General features: G+C 56.3%; 1 long non-coding RNA gene across 1 annotated transcript; it reads right to left on the reverse strand.

Annotated features, from left to right (window-relative positions):
• Nucleotides 1-1,474: 1,474 nt before the first annotated feature.
• On the reverse strand, nucleotides 1,475-6,363 carry LOC121089521. The gene is made up of 2 exons (XR_005828245.1): nucleotides 3,637-6,363; nucleotides 1,475-3,169 (listed from the first exon to the last, which is right to left on the reverse strand). It is a non-coding gene; the product is annotated as an uncharacterized LOC121089521 (long non-coding RNA).
• Between the last annotated feature and the right edge of the window lie 983 nt (nucleotides 6,364-7,346).

Below are 7,346 nucleotides of genomic sequence, written 5' to 3' on the forward strand. Positions count from 1 at the left end.
GGGAGGCCAAGGGCTGGCAGCGCAGGGCTGGGGCAGTGGGTGCGAGGGCCGAGCAGGGCCCAGCGTGGGCTGTGGGACCCCCGGTGAGGCCCCGGGAGGGCGCGGGGCTGAGGTGGGTGGCCTGGGAGGGCCGGGGCTGGCAGCAGAGCCCAGGGGCCGCAGGAGGCCCCGGGATGGCAGCGCGGGGTGGGCCTGGGGCAGGCAGCAATGCCCGGAGGCGAGGCTGGCCCAGGGGCAGGCGGCGAGGCCCGGGATGGCGGCAGGGCCCGGGATGGCGGCAGGGCCCGGGATGGCGGCAGGGCCCGGGGCAGGCGGCAGGGCCCGGGATGGCGGCAGGGCCCGGGGCAGGCGGCAGGCTCGGGGGCGAGGCCGCCCCGGGACGGCGGCGGGGCACGGGAGCCCGGCGGGGCACGGGGACGCGGGGGCCCGGGCGAGGTGGGCCGGTGGCGGCGGGAGGCGGCGCGGGGCGCCCAGCCGGCTGCCGAGCTCCGGCCCGCAGGGTCAGGCCTCAGCCGCGGCTATTATGGGATGGCGAGGCCCGAGGGAGGGCGGGGGGGGAGGTGGCAAGCGGTGGGTATTATGGGATGGCGAGGCATTTACAGCGGGGGAGGGTGAGCCGCGACTATTATGGGATGGCGAGGCCTCCCGCGACCGGAGGGGGGCAGGTGGGTGGCGGGGAGTATTATGGGATGGCAGGCCCTCCTGCCGCCGGGAGAGTATTATGGGATGAGGATGCCCCATCGGGGGAGGGGGTGGAGGGTGGGGGTATTATGGGATGGCAGGGCCTGCCGCAGCCGGCGTGAGGGGAGCGAGTATTATGGGATGGCACCATTCCCACCGCGTGTGTGACCGGGCGACTATTATGGGATGTGCCTGTACCGACGGCGGGGCTGCCGCCCTGGGAAATATTATGGGATGCAGCAGACAGAGCGGGGGTGGGGGGTTATTATGGGATGGCAGTGGCGGGGGCCACAGCCCTCAGCCCGGCCCTCCTGCTCGTGCCCCGGGGGACACCCCCAGCCCGGTGCCCCGGTGCCCCCCACCCCCACACAGCCCCAACCAATAAACCCGGCAGGGTATTATGGGATGGCTGCTCCACGGTGAGGAGATGGGGGTGGGGTGGTTGTGGTGTGTGGGGGGGTGGTTGCTATGGAGCATTTCCCGTGGGTGGCTATTATGGGATGGACTCGCCTTTGTGAACTATTATGGGATGCGGGCAGCTCGGTGGGGTGCGGCTGCCCGGGGCCCGGGCCCTGCAGGCCTTGGGGAGGGGGGGCCATGGCTGCGGCTCCAGGTGGGCTTTACGCAGACCCTCGCCGTGGGGGTCGCTTCTGCCACCAGGCGCCTGCGGGCTCCCCTCGCTCTCCAAGCAGATTCTGTTGCCTACATGGTGGAGGAAGGGAGAAACCCCACGGCCCCTCCAGCCACGGCTCCAGAGCATCCTGCTGACCTGCAGTAAGAAAGGTGCTTAAACATTGGCCCCAGTTATTTATTTTTTTAAATAGGAACTTGCCATGCGAGTCCCGGTGTCACAAAGCTAGGAGCCAGCAACTTGGTGAAACATGCACATGTGTGGCACAAAGCAAGACCCCTCCCGGAGCGCTTCACCTCTGAGCAGGACCCAGTGAGTGACTTGGTTACAGCACAGCCCCAAAGTTACCCAGCTGGTTGTTCCCTGTTACAGGCAAGAGAAAACTGCCTCCAGGCACTCAGGGCTCTCGACGCTTTGCAAACCTCTGGCTGCTTTGGAGCCCAAGGTGACTTAATGAGATTTGAGTCTTGTACATCCTTCTCTTGAGCAAATCCAAGTCCATCAGCTCTGCTCAGCAGCAGTGGGGTTCGAACCCCCTTGAATGGGACATACAGCCTCCAGACTAATTTGTGCTGTTCCCTGTAGCACAGCTGCTGCTGGGTGCAGTGCTGGAAACGCCTCTCCCAGATCCAGCTGGAGGTAGGAGATGAAGGAGAATTCTGTCCCAGCCTGTTTTTTCAGTATCTCTGCTTACTGAGCTCAAGAGATGTGTTTCAGTGTTAGTGATTCTTGCCAGCATGCACAAGCGTTAATACAGGATGCAAAAATAGGTATCACAGGATTGCAGTCGGGGCAGCTCGAACCACCAGGCTGTTATTACGGTCCCTCTGAGACCACTTGCTGCTTCTCTGACTGGATCCAACTGTTTGTTTCGTGAGCAGGGGAGCAGGGCATCTCTGAGGCACTTCAGGGAAGTGGGAACCTGAAACTGCTAACTAATAAGCATCCTTAACTTCTGAGTATTTCTTCCAGCTTTCGTTATTCATGATATACAAAATTCTGTGTTAAAAGACTGATAATGTTGCAAAGTAGTATTTTTACAATTGCAAAATAGTATTTGTTTCTTACATCTTAGTAAGTGCCTCCATCTTCAGAAAAAAAAAGGTGAAGGTAAACATGGAAAATTCAGATCTGAATGTCTGAGGTCTGGCAAAGTTCTGAGAAACTGAAAACGGACTTGTGATGGAAAATATCAAGTAATCTTAGCTATAGGCATCAGTACCAAGTACATGATGTTTTTAAAGCAAGCAAACTAGCAAAGCATACAGAGATGGAGATCGGCTGTTCAGATTTACAGGGGGATGAGCAATCCCCAATCTGCTCTATCTCTCCCCCTGCCTCAGTGCTCTGCCACTAGCACTGCCTCATGCACTGTGCCTGTGCGGTGTGGCTCTGGCTGCACGGCCGCACCATCCACCCTGCCCCCTCCTCCTGGCAGAACAGGAGATGAGGCTCATGACGAGTGCCGAGCGAAGCCTGAACTGCCGTTCTTCTGACGGGAAGTAGATGCAGAGTCATGCTGGCATATGGGAAGTCCTCACCTAGGTGCCCATTAGAGAGACTGGATCCTCCATTGACGCTAGAATGTTGTTCTCAAAAAAGAAGCACCACATGGTCTGTTCAGTGGTTCTTTATCTCATTCTGGTTGTATACTCCCAAATTCTCTGTGTGCAAGTCTCTCTGCCTCTCGTTGCAGTGGCATTTGTTTGCTGCAGGAGCAGCTTTTTGGACATGACAGGAGAGGCTCTGGTCTCTTGTCCACAAGAGGAGGAGACTATTTCTCGTGTTGTTTTCTTCCATGTCTGACACCAAAGCAAAGACACTGCCATTGTGCTAAACAAATAAGCTCACACTTCTCTGTTAGAAAAACAAACAAACAAAAAACAAACAACCAAAAAAGTGGGGGTGGGGGCAGGATGAAGAAAGCAACAATGAAAATGGATTAGATTCGCTTAGCTTGCCACGGAGATTTTGCAGAAGTCTGGAAGTGCAGAAGAGTACCTCAGGCAGAGGAAAGAGCTTTGTGGTGTTGAGGAAAACTTGCAGAATTCAGGACAATTGCTTTGGCTGGTGTTGAGGGGACAGGATTCTCACAAGACAATTTAAAATGGGAGGGAGGAGGGTTGAAGAGACAGACTCTGGGACAATAACCGGACACCGAGTGAAAGTTGGGACCAGTCTCTTACTAATTTCAAAGTAAAAGTTACTTATCTGGGAGTTTGGTACCCCTCCACACTCAGAATGGTCTAAGGCAAAATTCTCTGCCTCGCTAAAGAAAATCAAAAGGCAAGGCTTCTCAGAAATCCTGAGATCTTCAAGGTTACCTGGCAGAAGCTGTAAGACCTTGACTCAGAGTCATGGCAAGCATCAGTATGATCAGGAGAGCCTACAGGGCTGCTGAATAGAAAAGATGAGAGTTAAGTCCGTTCACATTAGCTACAAATGGAATGTCAAAACCAGGTTAAAGGAAAAGGTGAAGTGTACCTGCAGCCTTTGAGGAACAGCACCGTGTTTGTGAATACATTGGATTATACCAGTTTAATAAAGATACTGAAAGTTATTTTTAACGTTGCTAGTTGCATGTAACCTGACAAAACAAATATTACAGTCAGGCTAGAGCAAACCCTCAGTCAGAAGAACAGCAAGAATGAAGAGTAAAACAGAAGTATGTCTGTATCCTGGATCCCAAATGAAACAATGCAGTGGCAGCATCACATCTGGCATCTGAACCATTAACACCTGTGCTTTGTTGTTGGACATGAACGGAGGTAACAAAAAATAAACAGAGAGACCATAAACTGACCTTTAGGATCACATTGTCTGCAGCAGCAGCAGGTCATGATTATAGTCTGTTATCTGTGTCCTACATACACAGTTCACGCTGGTCTGGAAAGTCTGCCTTATTTCCAAAATGCTCTGGAGTCCCTTCCCCCTGGCCCCGGACTCCCACACCTGGCAACAACAAAATAGCGTGGACCAGAGTTTCTCGCCTCCACCTGCCTCTGAGGGAAAACACGGACTGAGTACCACGGTGAAACAATGTCACACTTTGCTCTTCTTGTTACATTGGAGAAACATGTCTCTGTCGAAAGTGAAACCGAGAAAGGGCTGCGGGCCTGATAAAAGCCTGGCCAGGGGAGGCAGGTGGGGCAGGACCTGAAGCCTGAGTGACCCAGTCCACACACAAACCTACAGAAATAATTCAGAGGCCACGCCAGCATTGCTGTGGGGGGTACAGAGACCGCTTTGCCCAGTTGTCCTTGGAAGCAGAACCGGGCAGGGGTGTGGGGAGGGTCCTCTGGTTAGTTTGAATTTCCCTAATGCAGGCACAGCACTGAAGCGAAGCGATGTTGCAGGCGTTTTCCCCACAGAAGCGTGCTGCGGGCTTGTTTGGGGCACTGATGCCCATCAGCAGGTAGGGAAGATGATATTCCACGGGTCTAGCTGTAATTGCTTCGAAGCCAAGAGCTATGAACTCAGAAAATTCAGTTAAACCAGGTAAGCGAGCAAACCACAGTAAGGTAGGCAACTCCCACATTTAAAGCAGCCAAACAGCTGGAAATGTATCTCACATTGTGATCATCAAAAGAAAAGATTTAGAAGCCTCATTTTTAAAAAATCCATTTAATCTGCTTGGCCCTGACAAGCACTAAAAACACCTTAATCATAATCACTTACATCCTGCATGGATTTTTTGAGAGTGAAAATTAAGGCTTCTGCAGACTGAGAAACCTCAACTTACAGAGAACAAGGAGTTGGAGGTGAGGTGGGGAAGCTTGGAGGCACTCATGATAAAAGCGTGTTCAGGTGCTGTACAGAGACAGACTTAAGGAAGCAGTGGCTGGTTGGGAAGCTTGATGCTTCAGTGGCTGAGGCTCGGGGTACGTGTTGCACGTAGCAAACAGCCCTCTGCAGATACAACCTTGCCAGCAAGAGCATCAGGGAGCACCTGCAGACAGCCCCAGTAACTAACTGCCTTTGCAGGGTCTTCGCCTGCTTCGTACCTCTCGCCACCTCTCGCCAAACCAACCAAAGAGGTACGCGCAGAGTGCGGCGGTCACTGCTTGAGGCCAGGCTGCTTGGCATGGGAATTTGGCATGGCCACCCATCTGGCTCCTATTAGAGAGGATTATGGCTGTCAGCACACAAAAGGGGGAATGAAAAGTCCTGCAGGGGTCTGCGGGAGTTTGGTGGCGTGCTATCCACCTGATGTTTCTGTAGTGCTGGATATTCTGCTACACTTGATCTGTGTGGAGGATGATAGCATCTGTGGAATAGTAGCGTGGCTCTTGCCTACCACTTTTCCTCTGTGGATCTGAGGTAAATGATGGCATCACCATCACTCAAGCAAAGGTATACAGGCAGGGGTAGCACACACGTGCATACCGCGGCCCGCTGGAGGGTTAGTGGGATTTCTATACATGCAGGAAGGAAATGCAACAGCATTTGGGGATGTACAGTGTAGTCTTTGCTGGCAAGGCGGGACGGACATGCACGGGGTAAGTGGTTGGTGCCGTGCAGTGGCTGCACATGTGTTGCAGGACCATGCTGGAGCATGCAGCGGTGAAAGGCACACAGACAGGATGGCAGAGCTTGCTATCTCAGCGTTGAGGTGCCGGCAACAGGAGGTGGGCAGTCGGGGGCTGCTTGTGCAGGTAGGGGCAAGTTTGCTAACAGTCCAAGGTGCTCGTGGCAGAGGCGATGGGACGGTGTAATGGAATACCTGTGTGCCCAGTGTACGTGTGGATGTGCCTTTGGTGTGGTTTGGCAGACAAAGCACGGATTGTGTTACAGGATCCATGACGAGCTGTTGCAGTCTGTAGCAGTAAATCCTCCACTCGTGTTTTGGGATGTTTCACTGTGGTGGGACAAAATGTGCACATGCACCACGGGGCACGAGACAGTGGAGGCGTTTGTTTGAAGAGGAAGGAGCGCAGTCATTGACACCATGTACTTACTGGGAGAGATGGACAGGATGGTGCCTCTTTGTTGAAGATGCTAAACAGGGGATTAGGACAGGGGAAAGGTGGCATGATGGGATGTGATTTTGTTTAATGGGAAACTAATGATACAGTTTCACGTGCATAATTGGGTTATGTTCATACCTATGGACTGTTCACGTCTGTATCACGCGATGTAGGGTTTCCTGCCGGAGGGCTGCAGCAGGGAGCAGCATGCGGAGCTAGGTGCAGGGCGAGAGGGAGGAGCGGGATACACAGAGCCACTGTGCCTCCCTGGGGTACGGCTGGTCCCGTGGGTAGCACAGCTGGCTGTGGAGACCTCCCGTAGCCAGTGTGTGGGGAGGAGATGGAAGTCACCGCGGGCTCCCCACGCACGCGCTGGTGGTGACAGCGGCTGTGCTGCAGGGTGTTGTGGGCTGCGGAGGGAGTCTTGGAGGGAGCCGTGTGGGAAGGGGCACTGCGGGACCCCCATGCGTGCACAGAGGTGGAAACGTGCCCCAGGTGCGTGTGGGAAGGGGAGCGAGCAGGACACTGGGCCTCAGGGCTGGGCGCCCAGCGGAGGGTGGTGCCAAGTGCTGCGTGGCAGCCCCCAGCGCCCTGAGGGGGCCTGCAGGGCCCAGGGGGGCAGGCAGGGCCCCAGGCAGGACCCTGGTGGGGCAGGCAGGGCCGCAGGGCGGCGGGCAGGGCCCCAGGCAGGCAGCAGAGCTGCAGGTAGGGCGGCGGGCAGGTGGGGTGGGCAGGGCCCCGGTGGGGCGGGCAGGGCGGCAGGCAGGGCTCTGGGCAGGTGGGGTGGGCAGGACCCCGGTGGGGCAGGCAGGGCCCCAGGCAGGCAGCAGAGCTGCAGGCAGGGCAGCGGGCAGGTGGGGTGGGCAGGGCCCCGGTGGGGCAGGCAGGGCGGCGGGCAGGGCGGCAGGCAGGGCTCTGGGCAGGTGGGGTGGGCAGGACCCCGGTGGGGCAGGCAGGGCGGCGGGCAGGGCGGCAGGCAGGGCTCTGGGCAGGTGGGGCAGGCAGGGCCCCGGTGGGGCGGGCAGTGGCGGTGGGGGGGAGGGGGGGGGGGGCGCAGCCGTGAGTAT

This window comes from Falco naumanni, chromosome 5, assembly GCF_017639655.2.
Source record: "Falco naumanni isolate bFalNau1 chromosome 5, bFalNau1.pat, whole genome shotgun sequence".
NCBI classification, from domain to species: domain Eukaryota; kingdom Metazoa; phylum Chordata; class Aves; order Falconiformes; family Falconidae; genus Falco; species Falco naumanni.